Source organism: Hemicordylus capensis, chromosome 1, assembly GCF_027244095.1.
Source record: "Hemicordylus capensis ecotype Gifberg chromosome 1, rHemCap1.1.pri, whole genome shotgun sequence".
Classification (NCBI taxonomy): Eukaryota; Metazoa; Chordata; class Lepidosauria; order Squamata; family Cordylidae; genus Hemicordylus; species Hemicordylus capensis.
In genome coordinates, this window is record NC_069657.1 from 36770409 (window position 1) to 36793530 (window position 23122).

The 23122-nt window shown below is 44.1% G+C and overlaps 1 protein-coding gene across 3 annotated transcripts in view; it reads left to right on the top strand.

Moving 5' to 3' along the window:
- Positions 1 to 213: 213 nt before the first annotated feature.
- Positions 214 to 23122, top strand: part of FOXN3 (forkhead box N3) — a 397500-nt gene continuing 374591 nt past the window's right edge. For 2 of the 3 annotated variants that reach the window (XM_053258886.1, XM_053258818.1), the window contains exon 1: positions 214 to 397. The gene's annotated coding sequence lies outside the window, so the exon portion shown is untranslated. Of the gene's footprint in view, positions 398 to 8354; positions 8389 to 23122 lie in introns of those variants that run through there. The other variant, XM_053258878.1, reaches the window with a different exon arrangement.

The window sequence follows — 23122 nt, forward strand, 5'->3', positions numbered from 1 at the left end:
ATCCTTAACTTTAGGTGGATTATGCCCAGAATGACTGAGAGAGTATTTTCAAGGGTTTTAAGCCGGGGGAATTAGTTCGGATAATAGTGAGTATATATAATCATGGTTCTGTATTGCAGAACGCTTTGTGGCATTCTCATGTGATATTGAGCACTAGGACCCAGCCGGAAAATCCCCCCCTTTCTCTGGTTTTAACATTACCTCTGATCCAAGCATAACTCTTGTGCGTGGAGTCTGGGCTACGCGGCTGTATTCTGTCTGCGGGGATCATTCCAAACGCTGAACGAGACCAAAATGAAGGGATTAACTATATGAATACAATAAAAACTGCAAAGGCAACTAATGCAGGAAACAGCAAGAGGAGGGGGGGAAGCCCTATCCATGCACAGATTAAAAGGTAACTAAAATGGTTCTCATTTCCTGTCTTTTAATCTTTGGCTCAGGATTTAGCATTGTCATTAGAAGCTTATAAAACATTAAGGCAGTTGCATTTGTGCACACTTGGATTTTGGAGTTCTATTGGCGGGGCAGTCTGTTCTCCTGACATTCCCTTGGTTTTTAAGCTGACAACTACATGCGTCTCATTCTCCAGTGACTGCTGGAGGAGCATTAACCTCATCCTAGTCAGTTGCAGAAGTTCTTTTAAAAAACAGGAGCAAAAGTTTTTGTGGGGCAACTCCTCTCTTGTGGCTGTTTGATTTGTTCTAGGAGAGCCCAACTTGACAGCTTTTGCCGTTAGAAAAGTGTGTTTATTTTTTCTAGATGATGGGTTGAGATTTTTTACAAAAAAACTGTACTAAGTGAAACCAAGGGCCTGGTTGATCTATCTTTACACAAAAGCAAAATTACCACATAAATCTAAGCTTGCTGCTGAGGAAGGTTGTTATTATTTATTACAGCTGCTTGGATTTTGGTATGTCATGATGTGCTAAAAGGCAGTAGTAAGGTGTGCGTTCAAGAAACTTTAACTCAAAGCAGATTTGCTGGTTTGTGAGTGTTTTAAAACTGACAGCTTTATTATTTTAAAGGGGAAATTCTTTGGTGTGTGTTTAAATAAATCTTGTTGCCCCATTGTCCTTCAGCCCAGAAACATATACATGAAGTTTCATTGCCCTGCTCCTGGGTGCTGAATAATCACCCTCACTAGAGTTGTGGTAACTGAACACCTTACAGGATTAGGCCTTGCAGAGTATTTTGTTTACAATTCTTTGGGGGGTATTTTAAGGTTTTATGGAGTATTGGAAAAATTGATATTTAGAACTTTTCATCTAAAAATGGATTTCAGAGCATTTTAGGCATATGATTATAATAATTCTAATAAGTGCACACAGCCTTAAGAGGAACACACTATTGGCAGCTATCTTGTGGAGGTAGCCCCAAGTGTGAGATTCTAGTTCATTGGCAGAATTTCTTTTATTTAATGTTAGGCTGACAAGTGAGCTGGAGCAATTCTTTTGTTGTTATGCTTATCTGACTGTAAGATCATTGCCTTGAGGTCAGGCTTTCTAATGTCATTTTGTAAACATACCTACCCCTAGAAAACTGTTTCCCTGTTATGTTCAGATATTGATGTTGGAGTGATTCAGAGGTATTTCCCTGTTCTCAGTGAAGCCTTCCCTACACACACGTGTGTGCGCGTGCACACACACACCCAAGCCCCCACACCCCATGAAATTGATTTTTAATTTACCTGGCTATTAATTTACCCTAGATATTTTGTTTTACAAAATGCATTGTTTCTGTTTTTCCTTGAATGAAACAGGCTGCTTTTAGTTCCATTTCAAACGTGGGTGTAAGAATTAGTTTATGTTTTGCATTAGCCACACGCTGTCATAAAACCTTGCGTTTTGTTCATAGAAACTGCATTATTGAAACTTTAATCACGGCAAGCTGTGAAACTGTGCCCTTCTGTTTTTGCTGTGAATCCAAGCAGTTATTTGGGTGAATGTAAGACGATCTAGTTACATCCTGTGGATTGGATTTGAATTTTTTCTCCACCCAGTGGAGCTATTAGGATCCACTGTAAAGTGGAATGTGTGTGTATTTTATATATATAAACAGCCCTTCAATATAGTTTGTGATGGTGGCTTTTTAACTGCCAGCAGATATTGTTCAATCTCTACACGACAAAAACATTTCAGTGTACTTCTAAAGATCAGATCACTACATCTTATTGATATTAATAAACAACATCGAACTTTTCCCCAGTGGTGGGGGGAGCCCTTTTAAAGTTTTCAGTCTCTCACTGTTACAGATCACTAGAGGAGCACTCTGCTAAGAGTAGGAATGTCCCCAGAAGCTGGTAAACCTACAAAGATTTTTCTGATTGGTTCAAAAATATAGACACAGGAAGCTGATGCTATCTAATATGAGACGGAGGAGACACTGTTGTCATGGAAACTGAGAAGAGTACTCTGTCCTCCCAATGGGGGAGGAAAGGGTTGCATGTCATCACAAATGCCTGCAGACCATGTTGGCTTCTGCTGCCTTTCCCACAGTATCTGGTGAAACCTGAGAAGGTGTCTGTCAAACCAAGGCCGTTTCACAGCGCAGAAACACTCCAGCCTTGCCACTTCTAGTATAGTTTAGTGGTAGGTATTAATGCAAAGGGCTACAAAGAGCTCAGAGGAATGGCTTGGTTGTTTTTATTATTATTACATTTATTATTATTATTATTATTACATTTATATCCCGCTCTTCCTCCAAGGAGCCTAGAGCGGTGTACTACATACTTCAGTTTCTCTTTCACAACAACCCTGTGAAGTAGGTTAGGCTGAGAGAGAAATGACTGGCCCAGAGTCACCCAGCTAGTATTATGGCTGAACGGAGATTTGAACTCAGGTCTCCCCGGTCCTAGTCCCTGGTTTGAATCCCCACTTCTATGTTTCCCAGACTGTGGGAAACACCTATATCGAGCAGCAGCGACGTAGGAAAATGCTGAAAGGCATCATCTCATACTGCGCAGGAGGAGGCAATGGTAAACCCTTCCTGTATTCTACAAAAGACAACCACAGGGCCGTGTGGGCACCAGGAGTCTAAACTGACTCGACGGCACACTTTACCTTCACTGGGCACCATATTGTAAAGAGTTTAGCTGCAGGTTCCCAATCACAGATATGCCTGCCATCATAAATGCAGAATTCACCTCTTCAGATGAACCCCAGTGCATCCGTAAGCAGTGCAGAGGAGGATGTGGATGACAGGGATGTGGCAGGACTTCCGGCCCGGCTTTAGAGACTGCACGCGAGTACAGCATCTTTTAGATAACGTCTGACTGGGATTATTGACAAACTGAAATAAGTTCAGAGGAGGGCAACAAAGGTGGTGAAGAATCTAGAAACCAGATTTTATGAGGGGCAACTGAAAGAACTAGATATATTGAACCTGGAAGAAGAGAACACCATAGTTTTAGAGAGATGATAGCCACCTTCAAATATCTGAAGGGTTGCACGAGGAGTACAGGGGCATAGCCACCATTGCTCCAACAGGTCCAAAGAACCTGGGCTGCTATGCCCCCTGGGGCCACCCCTGACGCCCTAGCCATGCCCCCTGCCTGCACCTGACATCAGACACAGAGGCGTGACCAGAAAGAGGGCCGCACAGCCCCGTTCGCAAGCTGCTTCAGCGGCCAGTGCCGGGTTTGCAGCCTGGCAGGGAGTGCCTTTCGATGCTTCCCAGCTAGACTGGGAAGAACCCAGTGTTGGTGGAAGCTTCTCTCTGCCTTTCCAGGCAAGGGAATGTGCTTGCGTTCTCCGCCAGGCTGCAAACCCAGAACTCGCTGAAACACCTTGCCAACAGGGCTGAGAAGCCCTGTCCCCAGATGTAACCACGCCTCTGCCTCTGATGTCAGACACAGGGGCACAGCTAGGGTGCCGGGGGCCAGTGGTGGCTTGCACCTGGGCTGCTGGGCAGCTACACACCTGGAGAAGTGGACTTGTTTTCTGTTGCCTCCAAGGGCTGGACTAGATCCAATGAGTTGAAATCACAATAAAGTAAGTTTAGGCTAAGCCTTTGGAGAAATATCATAACTGTTAGGAACTGTTTTGACAGTGGGACTGTCTGGCTTGTGCAATGATTGGCTTTCCCTCTATAAATTCTCAAAGTGAGGCTTGATGGCCACTGATCAGGGATGCCATAGCAGTTTTCTTCACTGAGCTGGGGGTTGGAGTAGAAGCCTCCAAGGTTATTTCCAGTTCTAAAATCCTGTGGTTCTATGCTTTGTTTACCAAAACAGAGTCCCAGAAATGGCAGACACAGCTTACAGAAACCCAGAGGGAAGTCTCACAAAGAGTCGAATACAGTACTCTACTGGCTGTCCAGGTTGTGGCTTTTTATGAAGCATAGGCGCCCCTTGATTGGCTGCAATCCTAGATCTCAGAGTCCTGGACTAGGACTGGGGAGTTCAAATCCCCATTCAACCATGATACTTGCTGGGTGACTCTGGGCCAGTCACTTCTCTCTCAGCCTAACCTACTTCACAGGGTTGTTGTGAGGAGAAATTTAAGTATGTAGTACACTACTCTGGGCTCCTTGGAGGAAGAGTGGGATATAAAAATGTGTTAAAAGAAAAGTTTGTGATGGGGATAATAGCAAAAGGAGGAGAATGAAATAGAAGAAGAGTTTGAAATGGAAGATATTTTCTTTCTTACATGTATATCCCTCTTCATCCTGGCTTGGGACCCCAGGGCAGTGAGCAACACATTTTAAAAAAGCTAATAAAACAATGGTAAAATTTCATTAAAATATACTAAAAATCAACAAATACAACTACAGCCAACTAAAAGGAAATCAGAGTTAATTGAGTGGGGTGATGGGTATTGTCTGGAGGTCATTTTGAAGAGGTGAAGTGGGGGGCACTTTGCCATTCAATCCACACTACTGCTTCCAAGTGGCTCATCAGCAAATTTCACTGAGAGCCCCTGTTCTATTGAGTTTGCTTGGAAAATGACCAGTTTGACCTTTGAATTTTCTGTCCCTGCACATTTTGTGTTTGTGTATGTAGTTTTCTAGGAAACTAGCTGACTGCGGCTGAAAATGCTATTCCACTTTGAGGCATTCACGCCATGCTGCAGGGATTTAGCTTCTTGTAGAATTAGGACCTTTGCATCTGGAAACCTAGGGCCTCTTTCTAGTCCACTGTAAGGTTCTACAGAGCACTGAAAAAGACGCTTCAAGCCAATATAGACTTTACAGTGCTAATGGTGGTGCACAGACTGCTTAGAAAAGTTACTGAGATAGATAAAATGATATATTTTAATGTAGTTCGTATTTATTGAGCCAGATGTTGCCTTTTACTTATTTGTACCCTGAAGTGAAGACTTTCAGGCCTGATGGCAAAAGCCTCCTCAGCTGGCAAGAGTTTCCTGTTGTGAGGGGTTTCTTATCTAAAAGGATGTTCCTAGGGAGGAAGCCTGTCACTTACTTGTTTTTACAAACCAAAGGAAATGAACTGGATTAGGTGGTTCTCAAAACATCCTTAACTCTTTGGTATTTCTGTGTTGTGCTGCTGATCTGAAGAGGTTTTATTCCAGCCACTGTGGTGTTGGAGTTCTTTGAACTGGACTATATATTGGCAAATCAAATTGTTCTTTTATTGTTCTTTAATTTGCATTGCCAGTTTATAAAGTACATATAATAAGCCTAAGTCCAAAGTAAACACACTGCGTGGAGTTAGGGTTCCTGCCCTACTGTACATAATTTGTAATGTAAAATCAAGAAAGCACACTGTGGCGTTTCCTCTTCACAAGCCTCACAGCCCCTGGGCTACAGTCCTCAGAAGGATGGGGAGCGGGTTCTAAGCATGCCGCCGCCGCCGCCGCCGCCGCCGCCGCTGCTCCACTTGCCAGGGAGAGGAAATGCCTTGCTCCTTCCCGGAAGCCCATATAGGCAGCCACTCTCCACCTCCACTAGCTTCAAGCCCATTATATAGGTTCTCAGGGCCAGCCGCCGCCCCTCTTAGCTCCTCCCCTGCCTTCCATTCCCAGCCTCCTGTATTCTTCCTGTTAGCCCTTAAAGGGGGTACCTTACAGGACTCTTTTGCCTCTCCCTGCATCATGTCCCAGGGTCTCTGCAGAGCTGAGGGACTTGCTAGCTACTGATTTTATTTATTTATTTATTTACTTATTTATTTATTTTACATATTTTACACTGCCCCGAACGTGCGTCTCTGGGCGGTTTACAATAAAATAAAAACAACATTAAAACATTAGTTAAAAACAAAACCTAGAAATTTAAAATATGACAATTAAATTTTTTAAAAACAATATTCTAAAACAACATTAAAAACAATCAAAACTGTATCAGTTAAAAGCCTGGGTGAACAGATGCATCTTTAAAGACTTTTAAAACATTGTCAGAGATGGGGAGGCTCTTATTTCACTAGGGAGCGCATTCCAAAGCCTCGGGGCAGCAATGGAGAAGGCCCGTCCCCGTGTAGCCACCAGATGAGCCGGTGGCAAATCAGACGGACCTCTCCTGATTATTTCAGTGGGTGGTGGGGTTCATAACGAAGGAGACGTTCTCTTAAATACCCAGGGCCCAAGCTGTTTAGGGCTGATTGCAGCCAGGCAACAGCTTGTCAGGCTATTTTGGCCCAGTCAAGGGCAGCCGCCCTCCCAGCTTCCTCCCTCACTTCCCAGCATGGTTGCCATTGGCTTTGTGTGCAGCCGGGCAATCCCCAGCTGTTGATCCGCTTGCCACCTGGTCGGGTGAGTGCCCCAGCTTGCTGGGCATTGTGGAAGAGTCCCAACATACACAAAAAGGTAGCGATGTAGTGTATAGCTAATCTGTGGAATTCTCTGCCATGGAGTGTGGTGATGATTACCTGCTTGGATGGCTTTAAAAGGGACTTTTAAAGGGACACATTAATCAAGGACAATTTTGGGTAGTTCTCTTGATGGCTGAATGCCTCTGAATACCAGTTGTAGGGGAGTAGGATTGCCATATTCTGGTTTTTCAAATCCAGGTGCCTAATTTGCATATTATGTAAATTGGCTTGGAAATAATTTTTGAGCAGAATAGTGATTCCATGTTTTGCTCCATAACTCCGCTTCTACAAGGGTAGAGCGTAGCTCCCCAACCTTTTTAAATAAAAGCTGGAATCTGAGTGAATCTGGGTGGGTTAAGCAATCTGGCTGAGATGCTTAAAATCCGGGTGAAACCCGAAATTCCGGGGGGCATGGCAACTCTATAGGGGAGTAACTACAGGAGAGGGGATGTGCCTTTATCTCCTGCTTATGGGCTTTCCAGAGGCATCTGGTGAGCCACTGTGGGGAACAGGATGCTGGACTAGATAGACCTTTGGCCTGACCCAGGAAGCCTCTTATTATGACTAGGGAGCTGTATGTGGTTGTACTCACTCTTGGGAAAATCAGGATTTAATTGAGTTGGTGTGTGTAGGGGCTAAGAGACTGAGCATGAATCAAACCTCCACCAGCAATTCACTAGGTAGCCTTGGGCAAGCCACTCCTCCTGAGCAGCTGCAATACAGGGATGATGATATTTACTGTACAGGACTATTGTGAGGATTACAACTTCAAAATTGAAAGTGCTCTACAAATGCTAAGTATTATTATTGCTATGAGTTTGAGATGGTTTGCAAACTGGAAATTCTTTTGTGACTAAATCTGTGATAGATGGGCCAGGAAGCCAACCTGATGTTTCTCAAATACTGAATTATCCTTTTATGACTCTGAATTATCCTTTTATGACTCCCATCCTGAATAAGGATAAGGCTGTAGCACAGTAATAGAGCATCTGCTTGCATGCAGAAGGCCCTAGGTTCAATCACTGGCATTTCCAGGGAGAGCTGGGAAAGACCTCTGCCTGAAACTTTGGGAAGCCACTGCTAGGCAATACGGAGCAAGATGGACCAAAGGTCTGATTGGTTATAAGGCAGCTTCCTGTGTTCCTTCGCAGCTCCCATCCTAGAAAATGGGGTAACTTGTGAGAGCACATACCTCACGCCTCCTGGGCGCTTTCCAGACTAGACCCTACAACAGGGTCAGGACATATCTCGGAAGCGTGCTTCCACACTCCCTGCGTCCTGACACCGCAGACCCTACGCGGACAGCAGGGTGCCGTTCACATTTCCAATGCCTTGCTTCGAATTTAATCGCTGCGAAATAGAACTAGGAGCCATATATCTGGCAAAAATAAGTTGCTGTTTTGTCGGGTTGTTAGTTGCTGTGAGGCTGCTCTCCCTACTGTTTACGATCCAAATGCAACTTGCCCGAATGAAGGCATTTTGCTGCTGAAGTGCAGCAAGTCTGGAAAGTGCCCTTGCTGAGACTCATAGGAAGATGTAGGATTAACCTTCTTGGTCTTTCCCTCTCCCCCTGAAGGTATGTACAAGACTGTGGAAGAATCAGCAGGCACCTGCTAGGTGAGGTAAGAGACTCGAAGAAGAATTTTTGGAGTGAGCTTGAACTGTGACAACCATGGCAGGAAGCTGCAACATCTCAGGATTCAGGGTCTGGCCTTTCTGATATAATCTGCTGCTGACTTTTAGGAATGATCTGCTATCTTCCCAACTTCATCTAATACCCAACCAATGTGTGATTTAACCAAATATTACAAAGACACCGTAAGTGTGCAGTGACTTTCCCAAACGAAACCAGAATCCAAGGTGCACTGCCAACCTCAAAGCTTAGTTCCCCACTCCCTCTAAGAGCTATTAGAAAGCTTTTGCAATGCAGTTGGTTGTCTAAATGACATTTACATCTTCCACTGACATTTGGAGTGTTGTATGCCTAAAGACCAGTCATTTGCTCTGTGCTAGGCAAATAAGTACACAAGTTGTAAGCTCACAAATGCACATCTGATTTCTTGACAAGAGATTTATAGCTGCACAAAGAGTGACACCAGCCTTTAAAAATTTAATCTGAACTTTTGAGAAGAGAACACAATAGAGTTTCAAGCTGTGGTGTTTGTGATCTTGGTTCAAATGTGCTATTTATGTGTCGTCGGGGACCAATAACAGGTACGTCTTAGGCAGTGATCACCGCAAGTTTGAATTTCAAATGCTGCCGAGGAGAAAAGGAAGCAGGAGGATTCACTGCCAGGTTGTAATGTGGCCAAAATAATCCCATTGTTATGCCATTCTCTTCATCTATCAAAAGTACTGAAGGTGTTGCTAGAGAGGACAGGAGAATGCTTAGCATTCTTTCACACATTATGCAAGGGGAATCCAGGTTTCTGAGTGCAACTGAAGCTAATCCTGGCTTTCTGGAGTGTGTGCCTGTAACATACATGTTTGCTGAATCACACATTATGTTTATAGGTGTGAACTTGTGAAATTTCAGTTAATGTTTAAAAATGGAATGTTAGAAGTTGCCTCAAGAAGCTTCAGTGCGGTCAAAGTGAAGCACGGGCCAAATATCAAGGGAATTGTATAAAACATCATTGTAAGCTTATTATAAAATCAGAAGTAGTTAGAAGCAGGAACTGTGAATATTTTTAAGCAATTAGTAAGTCAACTTAGTAATGTCGAGATATAAATAAGCCATAGCGACACTGTTCTCCTCTCTGTATGTTTTTTTTAATATTTTCTTGTCACAAAGTAGTCTAACGCTCTAATGCAGCAGACTTTAATGTCCTGGGCATGGTTACAGCGGCATCACTAATTTATGCTGCATGGTGCTGCTTGGACTGTTCTTAGGCAGAATTTGGCTTGCTTTCCCAAGGAACTGAAAGCTTGGTTAGCATATGTGCTTAAGGTCTAGGTAAGCTTGGGACTCCATTGTAGCTAATATCATAGGTGCGTGGAGTTATTCAGAGAGGTCATTCACACAATCAAAAACTGCGTTCTACCCAGGTTTGGGAGCTGTGTGTGCTCCCAATTTTTAGTTGTGTGGAAGCAAGGTACGAGGAAAACCTAGGAGCTTTTTCTCCTACCTTGCTTCCACACAAGCACTTCAACCCAGGTTTTTCTTACCTAGAGCTGCCATGCCCCCCCCCAATTCTGGGTTTCACCCAGATTTTAAGCATCTCACCCAGATTGCTTAGCTCACCCAGATTCACCTGGATTTCAGCTTTCTTTCCTTTTTTAAAGCTAAGCTCTAGCCCTTGTAGAAGCGGAGTTATGGAGCAAAATGTGCAGTCACTATTCTGCTCAAAAATTATTGTCAAGCCAGTTTACATAATATGCAAATTAGGCATCCAGATTTGGAAAGCCATAATCTGGCAACCCTACTCTTACCTTGCTTCCACACAACTGAAAATTGGGAATGCTCACTGCTTCCAAACCTGGGTAGCACATTTTTTAATTGTGTGAATGGCCTCTTTTTAGTTGAAATCTGTCTTTTTCTGTTGGCTTAATCATTATTATTTTTAACATTTTCTATCCTGCTCTTCCTCCAAGGAGCCCAGAGCGATGTGCTACATACTTAGGTTTCTCTTCACAACAACCCTGTAAAGTAGGTTAGGCATTTTGTTCACACCGTACTGAAACCATTGGGGTTTTTGGAGGTAGGTGGAAAAGAATAGCTAGTTTGGGTGCATTGTTCTTAAAATTTTGCTTTAGCTCCCTGACCAAGTCTTGGAAGCATATTACAGAGCTTGTTTTGAATGTCCATGGAACTTACGGGTCAAAACAAATGTGATATGGGATGATAGGTTCCAATTGTAGATCTTCCTTGTCACATCTGCTTTGGCCTTTAGTATTTTAGGATCAATGGTGTTAGTCTTGATTTGCACTAGTGTACATAGAGAGTGCAAAAGACCAAAGGTGTATTTGATCCTGAGAGAAACCTTATCACAGACTTGGTGACGTAGAAAACGTAACAGATACGTGAAGTGTGACATGGTTGTCATTGAAGGCACCTGCCTCTTTGCCTCAGCAGCTGTCAGATTCTGCCTTGAAATTGTCAATTTTGGATTCAGATTATTGCTAAGGAAATTCAAACAGGTGCAGGGAAGCTAGCAGGTTTTGTTAATTAAACACATTAGAGTAGTCTTATTGGGATATAGAAGCCCTCTGTGATCACTGGGTTTAAATCCAGCTGAGGTCAGTAGAAGCTAAAGTATCACTTCTGTTCTGATAGCTGAGGTGGGACTGCTTGATGGTGTTTGGCTGGATGCACAAAAGTTCAGAAGCAATCCACTTGTTCTGCCCTGCTAGCCGTGTTGCACGTGTTTAATAAGCTAGAGGGTCACCCTTGAATTGTGTGTTCTGTTTCCAGGTAATTTGCATTAATGTAGCAAATGCCTTTCTTTCAGCCTCTGCATTGTTGGTCTAAAATGTCTGTTTTGATGACCCAATATACATATAAGACCTTTTGAGTTTAAAATTTGGGAGAGGTATAATTTAAAGATGGGTACTTTTTCATTTGCTTCATAGTTACAGAGCCTATCAAATAAAGTGCTCTGCCTTTGTTAAAATTATGTCTACAGTCAGGAGGTTTTTAAAAAAAGTTAACTATGATTTGCAAGGTTTTAATAGGCACTCATAGGATTCAGCAAATGCACTTCAGGGGCCAGCTACAGCCTCCAAGTTCTTGGATAACTTTGGTCTAGTACTTAACTAATGGGTAACCACTGAGTAGAAATCCTTGGCTACTGTAGATGACTAAGTAGTTGGCCATAATTGCCTATTGCCCATTGGCAGTCTTAAAAAATCTTGGCCAAATGAAGCACACCCATCTTGTTTTATATATCTATATCTATACCTCCCCCATATATGATCAAAAAAAGGATGTACTTTTTCACACAGGCAGTGCATAATTAGTCTATGGAATTCTCTGTCATGGTATGTGGTGATGGCCACTAGCTTGGATGGCCTTAAAAGGGGCTTTGACAAATTCATGGAGGACAGGTCTATTAATGGCTACTAGTCTAGTGTCTGTGGGCCCAGGGATGTATCTAGGGTGGGGCAGGCAGGGCACATGCCCCAGGCGCCACTTGAAGGGGTGTGTGCCATTTTTTAAAATTAATTTTTTTAAAAAAATGGCCACTGAAAACAAAATGGCCACCACGCATGCTCAAATGGCCTCTGTGAGGCCCTAAACCATGCCAGGCCTCGCAGAGGCCATTTGAGTATCCATGGTGGCCATTTTGTTTTCAGCTGCCATTTAAAAATAACCCAAATATTTTTTAAAATGGCCACCACACATGCTCAAATGGTCCCTGCGAGGCCCTAGAGGCCAGCGGGGGGAGGGGGACTTTGCAGACCCCCCCCCACAGCCTTTAGGAAGCCCCCCAAAGGGGTTACAGGTTGTTGTTTTTTAAAAATAATAATATAATATGTCACTGTACACATATTCAGATTGGCACTATGTACAGAGAATCAGGGCTTGTGAATACTGAGCTGAAGCTTATGAGCTAGGATTGTATTCATTTGCTCTTACTTTGCTTCTTGTGATAAGTGAGTTAAATGTGATGTCTTAATTATATGGCTATTAATGGTGAATTTGTCTTTGAATCACTGTGAAATCCTTAGGATTAAGACCCACTGGGAGTTTCGTTCTCTCTTTCTCTCATTTTAACTGTCTTTCTGAAAGACTAGAATATATTCCAAACAGTGACACAGTTTACTCTGCATATCCTTTAACTATTTTCAGAGTATCTGGGAAAAGTCAAATTCTCCATTTATTTTTAAAACTTGTGTAATAGTGATGCTACAATGCATAGTAGAGAATTAGACAGGCACTTCTGTTTAGTTTTCCAAGTACACCTCCACATAGTATTTGGGTATTTCATGAGCCCCAGCATACTGAAATTTGTAGTTTCCCAGCATTTTTTGGTCTGGCTATGTCCACTGCTAAATAGTTTTTGAAATATTAAAAGATTAATGAGCTTGACTTGTATTTTTCAGCTGATATTATGGTAAAGTAATCTGAAAGATGGGTGTCAGATGTTTGGACAGGGGTGGCGCAATTTCAGTGCTTGCCCTAGGTGCTATTTTCCCTAGATACACCCATCTCCAGCCTCAGAGGCAACATGCCTCTAAATACCAGTTGCAAGGGAGAGGGCATGCCCTCACCTCTTGCTTGTGGGCTTCTTAGAGGCATCTGGTGGGCCACTGAGGGAAGCAAGATGCTGGACTAGATAGGCCTTGGTCTTGGTCCAGCAGGGCTTTTCTTATGTTCTTATGTTATGACAGTGAACACATTTTTGTAACCTAAAAGATAATCACTATGCATCCTTAGTCCAGTATCATCAGTTGCATGGAGTGGATAGTGAAGAAATAGGTTTTGCTTTTACTAGAATAAATATTTCTTACAGTGCTATAGAATTCTTCTGCTGTTTTAGGCTTAGGTACCTTTCAGGGACAAACCGAGCCATATAGGAATGATTTCTCCCTGGTGTTAATCCATGTGGTTGTGGTGTGCACTACATATGAACACCACAATCAGCTGGATTTTCCCATCCTGTCTGCATTCCATTGGGAAATGAGGTTTGTAGAACGCATGCACAGACACCATAGTTGCAAGGGTTGGCACAACAATGAAGAAGTTCTTCCATGACTCTGGCTGATTTCATGTATCGTAGAAAACCAGCGGCTCAAACAAACCACCAGTTCCCGGAGCATGCACAGGAGCCCAGCTTCTGGTGTTGGGACTGCAAAGCTGACATTGGGCATGTCATCCGAACCCAGTGGAGGTGTTCCAGGATTGGGATCAATCCCAGTGGTTCTCACAACCAGCCCTACTTGGGCTAGCGCTGCCCTACCCGGCCAGGGCTGATCGTGACAAAAACCCTCGTTACGTTGTATGTTCGTTCAGGCACCTGTGCACATGTACATCTTGTTTGTTCATTTATATAAACTACGCTGATAACTTTTAGTGAAAAGCAATATATAAATATTCATTGTAGTACATGTGTTTGTGTGAATGAGTGTGCATTCATTTGTTTTAGACCTAAAGAGTACTGCTGAAAAGTGTACTGCTGTATATGCATTCAACATAAAGTGTGAATAACTCTATTTGTGTAGAGATGTGTGCGTTGTGTACAGCGTTATGTGCATTGAACATATAACTTGTGAACAGGGCTCTGATGACTGTCTAATTCAGTCAACCATCACAGACAGTTTAAAAATGCTTTGTTTTGGGTGAGGACTAAGACATGTCTAGGTGCCTGTTATGCATTGTCATGATATGTATCTCTCTCAGTTTGAGTCCTCCGCTTTATACAAGTAGCAGCCATATTAAATTTGTCTCTTTGTTGTAAAGCACAAGAGAGAAGAGGTTGTTGATGATAGTAAAGGGTGATTGGTGCAAGACCTGGCCCTGTGCTTTGATTACTTTGTTTAGCACCTCCATAATTACTAGGGACTTCCACTGCCTTTGAAATGTGGTTTGGCTGATTAAGTGTCGCCTTGGCTGTTGTAAGAAAATGGTGATTTGCAAACAGAAGAAGCACTTTCATCAATGGTGGCTTAAGTATACTTGATCTTGCTTAGGGTTGCCATCTTCTGAACAGGAGAGAGGGCTTATTAGATTAAGAGCTATCTTTGTGCAACACTGCTGATTATTACAGCAGCTCCAGTCAGCAGCTTCATGCTATAAGGCAAGGATGGTCCTCTGCTTGCCCTCATCCTGCCAGTGGGCCAAGAAATGTCTAGCTTAGACAGCAGAGAAGCTGGACTGAAGACTGTCTTGAATCTGGGCTCCCAGGATCTGAGCTCCAGTATCTTACCTCCTTCACTGTTGGTGCTCTGTAGGCCAGATGACATATTAGGGCAGTTCACACAAGCATAAACTGGGTAGGAAACACATCCTACCCAGTTTTGGGAGCTTCACATGTGCCCATTTTGCAATAGTGTGGTAGAGAGAAACAAGGTGGTGGGGAGCATGGTTGCCTGTCAAGCCCCAACTGGGTAAGGCAATTTCCCTGCTTACCTTGTTAAGAGGCTGAGGATGGAATCTGGGTAGGGCGTGCTTGTCCTACCCAGCAAAGGCTTGACAGAAGACAAAGCTTCTTGTCTCCTATTTTATTTTCTCCTTACACACAATTGACAAATGGGAGCACACCCAGCTCCCGAAACTGGGTAGGACTAATCTCCTACCCAGTTTATGCTCATGTGAACTGTCCTGTTATATTTCATTGACTCGCGAGTGTTTGGATTCCCCGCCCCTCAAACAGAAGCCACAGGGACCCTGCTCAAGACTGTGGCGTGTGGGGGTAAGCCTTGGATTAATTTACTTTGTAGTCTGGCCCTAAAGCAATCCCAAACCTGGCAGACTGAGTTCTGTGCTTCAAGATTGCAGTGGCCCATTGCCTGGCACTCCAAATGTTTGCCCTGGAAAAGAGAAGACGAAGGTTGTGTTCTGCAAATATCTGTCATATAGGAGGAGGGTGGACTTATTCTTTGGTGCTCCAGCGGGCAGGACTCAAACCAATGGGTTAAAATTACAAGAAAGCAGATCTAGGCTGGACATTAGGATGCATTTCCTAATTGTAAAAACTGTTTGACAATGGAATGGTCTGCCTAGTTACATAGTGGTGAGTTCTCCTTTACTAGAGGTTTTCAGACAAAGGTTGGATGGCCATCTGTCAGGAATGAGGAGAGCTGGTCTTGTGGTAACAAGCATGACTTGTCCTCTTAGCTAAGCCCTGCCCTGCCCTGGTTGCATATGAATTGGAGACTAGAAATGTGAGGACTATAAGATATTCCCCTTGGAGGATGGAGCTACTCTGGGAACAGCAGAAGGTTCCAAGTTCCCTCCCTGGCTTCTCCAAGATAGGGCTGAGAGAGATTCCTGCCTGCAACTTTGGAGAAGCTGCCAGTTTGTGAAGACAATACTGAGCTAAGTAGACCAATGGTCTGACTCAGTATATGACAGCTTCCTGTGTTCCTATGAATGCTGCACCATGAGGGTGGGCAAACGGCCCTCCAGCTGTTGAACTACAATTAACATCATCCTCCATAATTGATTCCACATGTGGCTAGGAATTATGGCCGTTGTAGTTCAACAACAGTTGTTGAACAGGTGGAGGCCAAGCTTGCCCACCCCTGCTAGCAGGTTCTTGAAATGAGCAGGGGATTGGATTAGAAGATTTTCAAGGTTCCTTCCAATTCCACAATGCTTATAGAAGAATATCTTATCAAGTGAACATGTTTGTGTATGAGGTGATAATGAGATTGAACATTTGGTGCACAGCCTGCTCCATTGCCCTTGTATAAAGAGCCAAGGGACAGATTCTTACAAGATTTTACTTGTAAATTGCCAGATTTTACTGAAGCCCACAGAATCTGCTATCTCTTTCTTTGTAAAGATGTGTTTGTAACTCACAGGAAAACTTTATTTGCCAAAGTGATTGTGGATCAGACATAAAATAGTGAAAGAAATTGCTGTGGAGACCAATTGGTTGAATGGTATTGGTATCTTACTGAAATCTAACCATAGTGGATGATTGTAACTTTTTACTAGAAGGATTTGTAAAGACCTTTGGTTAATGCAGAAAAACTGACCTTGGCTTTCTGGTTTATGGCACAACTTTGCGTGAACCGTTCTGAAACTCTGCAGCATCACCTTTATTGTTGTGATACTCCGATTCCAATTGTGCTTTGAAGGTTCTGTTGGGTGGATTGGTGGGGGGAGGAATCCAGCCTGTAAATAAAAACAAGTTCTATGTAGAACTAATGGAATTACTTTCTGCTTCTTTTAACATGGCGAACCCTTTCTCACATGCAGGGAGGAAGCCTGAAAGCACTTGCCTCCCTGCACACGAACAGGTTGCCTTCCTTGGGTGGGTTGGATCACACGCCCTTCCTTGGGCGGGTTGGATCACCTGCTGGTACCTCTGAGGGTCGGAGTGCCGGGACGCCCTGCCCTGCCCTCCAGAGCTCCAATAATGCGAGTGTATGGTGCATTATGGGGATCCCCATTCCTTCCCTGAGTCTGCCAGCCATGGCTGCAAGCCTCTCTTAACCCATTTTGAGGGGAGGCTTGATAAGTGGGTTTGCTGCCATGGTGCTACCAGGATTGGGCTCGGTCCCGGCAGTTCACATGCAGTGTTTCTGCTAATAGGGATTCCCAGACGTTGTTGACTACAACTCCCAGAATCCCCAGCTGTAATGGCTTTTGCTTGGGGATTCTGGGAATTGTAGTCAACACCATCTGGGAATCCCTGTTAGAGGGAACACTGTTCACATGCATGCATAAAACTGGACTGGGCTCCCTTAGACTGGTTTTGCACGTACGTGTGAATATACTATGATTTTGGTTTGTATTGAACTGTAAACTTAAAACCTATTAGAGAGGTATGCACAGGTACACATGCAGCCGTGGTGTTCTCATAAGCCTTCTTCCCTTCAGAAATTGGAGGGAAAGGTGCCTTCAGCTGTTCCAACAGTGCAGCTTCCTCTGTAGTCTTTCTGCGAATCAGACCTTTCTTTGACACCCCATTCTTGGTACCTTGTTACTTCCGCTGATCTCTGACTGATTAAACTGGACACAGTGTTTAGATTACATTGGTTTACCATAAGTGTATGGACAGCAGTGTATAAGACAGCCTGGTCTTCCCTTTCTCTGCTAGCTGGGACTGTTTGATTCTGTGTTGTAACATAAAATGCCCTCCTTAGAGGGGCAGTTTACGTTTCCCAACAAAAGAGAACCACACGGCCAGCTCAGAGGAGGGGTTATGCGTTTTAGCTTTGATTATAGCAGGATTTAACAACTTCAGTCCTCCAGCTCTTTTTGGACAATTCCCATCATCCCAGACAATTAGTCACTGTGGCCACTCACTTCCAGGCCCTCCGATCCCTGCAGCCCCCACCGGCTCCGTGATGGAGCCGGCAGTCGTGTGGGTGGCCTATCCAGCAGCCCAGGGCTACACATTCGATCGTCTGTGGGGAGAGCGGGCTAAGCCTACTCTCCCTGCAGACCCACTACAAGCTCTTCTCACTGATTGTGAGAAGAGCTTCACTCACAGGGCTCTGTGGTTGCCAGGAGTCGACACCGACTCAACGGCACACTCTACCTTTAATTCTTAGGAACCTCCAAGGCCTCTGCGTCTTGGGAAGCAGTACTACTGTTCCTGGTGAATAAGAAGCAAAGCCTGAATGGAGCTTGCCTGCAGTTTAGAACTGCTGGGCTAATCCATGTCAGCATTAAGTGAGAGTTTGCTAATGCTGGTTTTGGAAAGCAGAGCTGATGAAAGGTACTATAGGTGTTCAGAATGGCCTTTAGGCAGGTCTTGGACAACTTTCCCCCCAAATGAAGTGGAAGAAAACAATCAGCAGCACTAATGAACAGTAAACTGCTTTAAAAGGCCCTTCTGTTTTGTGACTGAAGGTTTCATTAGCAACAAATAGACTTGGATGTGCTCTTGACTTCCAGCCACACGTATGCTGTATTATGAATTGGAAATGTCTTCACCAAGCATGAGAGGACTCTCTGAATACAAGGCAAAACTGTTTGTTCTGTGCTTGGAGTATTGCACCAAAACCATCAACTGTAAAAACTGTAAAGATTTAAAAATTGTAAAAATAAAAATGTGAGTGTGTGTGTTTGCTCTCAGGAAAAAGAATCCTGGAGACTTGAGAGTGTATATAAAGCCCTGGATGGCTTGGGCCCTGGGTATTCAAGAGAGCTCCTTCTTCTTTATGAACCCTGCCACCTATTAAGATCATCGGAGAGGCCCGATTGTGGCTACCACTGGCTCGCTAGGTGGCAGCCTCAAACTGGGCCTTCTCTAGGGTTTTATCAGGCTTTTTGAGAATTTTTTAAACGATCGTTTATGATGTTTTAATGTTTTATTTATAGTAATCTTTATTTGTTTTTACATTATTTTTAGGTGGTTGTTGTTGTTTGGTTAAATTGTAAACTATCCTGAGATTTTATATAGGGCAAAATAAAAATATGATAAATAAATTGTAAAAATAAATATAAATAAATTTTATGTTCTAACAAGAGGGGTTTGGATAACTTTGTGGAGGAGAAATCTATCAATGGCTACTAGTCTGAGGGCTATAGGCCATCACCAGCCTCAGAGGCAGGATGCCTCTGAGTACCAGTTGCAGGGGAATAACAGCAGGAGAGAGGGCATGGCCTGAACTCCTGCCTGTGGCTTCCAGCGGCATCTGGTGGTCCATGTGTGAAACAGGATGCTGGACTAGATGGGCCTTGGGCTGATCCAGCAGGGCTATTCTTATAGTCTGTTCTAAATAAATATGTTCAGGACTTGCTTAGTTGATACTCACCCCCTGAAACCTCTGTGGAGTCATTTTACCCCTTTTCAGATGCTAAATGAACACTTGAGTGGAAAGCAGGATTCCACATGTCCACCCCTTCATTAAAAGGTCTGAAAAAATTCTCAGTGTGTACAACTATATGAGCTAATAGCTCTTTCCATGCAATTGGAAACTCGGATAAACCAAGGGTTCTGATGGTATGGGAAAAAATCCATGTGCCTATAATTGTTACATTTTCTTTTCAGATGTTAGAATGAATATGGATATGTCGGGCTCAATCATATGATCCTACTTGTTATGACAGTTGCCCATGCCTTAGTCAATTCATGGTTGGATTAGCACGGCATGCTCTATGGCTTTAGAGCAGGCTATCAGGTTGAGTCTGCTTTGGTAAACCTGATGGATGACCTTTACCAGGGAATTGATAGAGGGAACATAAGAACAGCCCTGCTGGATCAGGCCCAAGGCCCATCTAGTCCAGCATCCTGTTTCGCACAGTGGCCCACCAGATGCCGCTGGAAGCCACAGAAAGGAGTTGAGGGCGTGCCCTCTCTCCTGCCATTACTCCCCTGCAACTGGTACTCAGAGGCACTCTGCCCTTGAGGCTGGAGGTAGCCCACAGCCCTCCGACTAGTAGCCATTGATAGACCTCTCCTCCATGAAGTCATCCAAACCCCTCTTAAAGCCATCCAGATTTTTGGCTGTCACCACATCCTGTGGCAGAGAGTTCCACAAGTGGATCACGCGTTGTGTGAAAAAGTACTTCCGTTTGTTGGTCCTAGACCTCCTGGCAATCAGTTTCATGGAGTGACCCCTGGTTCTAGTGTTGTGTGAGAGGTAAAAGAATCTCTCTCTCTCCACTTTCTCCACACCATGCATGACCTTATAGAACTCTATCATGTCTCCCCACAGTCATCTTTTTTTTTCTAAACTAAAAAGCCCCAGGTGTTGTAGTCTTGTCTAATAAGAAAGGTGCTCTAGGCCCCTGATCATCTTGGTTGCCCTCTTCTGTACCTTCTCCAGTTCAACAATGTCCTTTTTAAGATGTGGTGACCAGAATTGTACGCAGTACTCCAAGTGTGGACGCACCATAGCTTTTTATAAGGGCATTATAATGTTAGCCGTTTTATTTTCAATCCCCTTCCTAATGATCCCTAGCATGGAATTTGCCTTTTTCACAGCTGCCACACATTGAGTCGACACTTTCAACGAGCTGTCCACCACAACCCCAAGATCCCTCTCCTGGTCCGTCACTGACAACTCGGATCCCATCAGCATATACTTGAAGTTGGTGTTTTTCGTCCCAATGTGCATCACTTTACACTTGCTAACATTGAACCGCATTTGCCATTTTGTCGCCCACTCCCCCAGTTTGGAGAGATCCTTTTGGAGCTCCTCACAATCCGTTTTGGATTTCACTACCCGGAAGAGTTTGGTATCATCTGCAAATTTGGCCACATCGCTGATTACCCCTGCTTCTAGATCATTTATGAATAAATTAAAAAGCACCGGTCCCAGTACAGATCCCTGGGAGACCCCACTTCTTACTTCCCTCCATTGTGAAAACTCTCCATTTATACCTACCCTCTGTTTTCTGTCTTTCAACCAGTTAGCAATCCACACATGTACTTGTCCCTTTATCCCATGACCGCTAAGTTTCCTCAGGAGTCTTTGATGAGGAACTTTGTCAAAAGCTTTTTGGAAGTCCAGGTAGACTATGTCAACTGGATCCCCTTGATCCACACACTCGTTGACACTCTCAAAGAAGTCCAAAAGTTTGGTAAGGCAAGATTTACCTTTGCGGAAGCCATGCTGGCTCACTCCCAGCAGGGCCTGATGGATGTTTTCCATCAATTTGCCTGGAACGGACGTTAGGCTGACTGGCCTGTAATTTCCCGGATCGCCCCTGGATCCCTTTTTGAAAATCGGTGTTACATTTGCTACTCTCCAGTCCTCTGGTACAGAGCCCGATTTCAGGGATAAGTTAAATATTTTATCAAGGAGGTCGGGAGTGTGACTCTGGTTCTTTTGGATCTCTTGGTCACGTTTGATGCCATCGACCATGGTATCATTCTGGATCACCTGCGGGAATTGGAGATAGGAGGCATTGCTTTGCAGTGGTTCCGCTCCTATCTCTCAGGCAGATTCCAGATGGTGGATCTTGGTAACAGTTCCTCTTTAAAATGGGAGCTATTATATGGAGTCTCTCAGGACTCCATTCTGTCACCAATGCTTTTTAACATTTACATGAAACTACTGGATGAGGTCATCAGGAGATATAGTGCAGGGTGTTATCAGTATGCTGATGACACCCAAATCTATTTCTCTTCCTCCTCTGAACATAGGAAGCTGCCATATACTGAGTCAGACCATTGGTCTATCTAGCTCACTATTATCTTCACAGACTGGCAGTGGCTTCTCCAAGGTTGCAGACAGGAATCTCTCTCAGCTCTATCTTGGAGAAGCCAGGGAGGGAACTTGAAACCTTCTGCTCTTCCCAGAGCGGCTCCATCCCCTAAGGGGAATATCTTACAGTGCCCACACATCAAGTCTCCCTTTCATATGCAACCAGGGTGGACCCTGCTTAGCTAAGGGGACAAATCATGTTTGCTACCACAAGACCTGCTCTCCTCTTCCTCCTCTTCCTCCTCCTCCTCATCATCATGAAATGGCATTCACTCCCTAAATGCTTGTCTATGGGCAGTAATGGGCTAGATGAGGGATAACAAATTGAAGCTGAATCCAAGCAAGACAGAGGTGCTCATTGTGGGGGATCGGAGTTTAAGGGATGAGTTAGATCTTCCTGTGCTGGATGGAGTTACACTCCCCCAGAAGGAACAGTTACACAGCTTGGGAGTGCTCTTGGATCCTGGCCTCACCCTGGTATCTCAGGTGGAGGCTATGGCCAGGAGCGCTTTGGTTGATTCACCAGATGCATCCATTCCTTGAAGAGAACGATCTCAAAACAGTGGTGCATCAGCTGGTAACCTCTAGGCCCGACTACTGCAATGCGCTCTATGTGGGGCTGCCTTTGTACGTAGTTTGGGTACTTCAGTTAGTTCAAAATGCGGCAGCCAGATTGGTCTCTGGGGTAACCTGGAGAGTCCATATTATGTCTGTCTTAAAACAGTTGCACTGGCTGCTGATATGTTACTTGGCAAAATACAAAGTGCTGGTTACAAACTTTAAAGCTCTGAATGGCTTGGGTCTGAGCTACCAGAGAACGCCTTCTTCGGTAAGTTCCCCATTGCTTGTTGAGGTCATCTGGGAATGTCCGTTTCTAGTTACCACCAGTACATCTGGTGGCGACTCGGAACCAGACCTTCTCTGTAACTGCTCCTGACCTATGGAATGCACTCTCGGCAGATATCTGCAGTCTAGGCTCGTCGGCCTTTAAGAGAGCCCTAAAAATGTTTGACCAGGCCTTCCAAGGTTTGTAAATTGTTTTTTAAAGTATTTTAATTAGTTTTAAATGGTTTTGAATGGTTTTTATATTGTTTTTAGTACTGTGTTTTAAATGGCGTGTGTGTAGTGTTTTGTTTTTGTTTTGTTTTTAAATTTGTTGTACACTGCCCAGAGCCTTTGGATGGGGTGGTTTATAAATCTAATAAATAAATAAATAATATGTGGGCCTGCTCTTGAGAAATATTTGGAAATTGCCGCTGGTGCAAAATGCTGCAACCAGGGTTTAGGGATGAGCCTGAATGGGCAGCCATAGTGGCCGTGTGCATGCTGATGCCACATGCAGGCTGCAGTCACGTGCAACCTTTTGTAGAGTGAGCACCATGCCTGGAATGGGGGTGGCTGGCGCAGGAGCAGGTAAGGACCTGCTTACCTGCTTTATAAGAAAACCACTCCCTGCTCTGCTGAATCCAGGGGCGGATTAAGCTTTTTGCCGCCCACAGGCAAAAATGCTTTTGCTGCCCTTTCACCTTCTTAAAAAACCACGGCTGTGTGGAGGGATGAGGCATGGCGGTGGACGCAGTG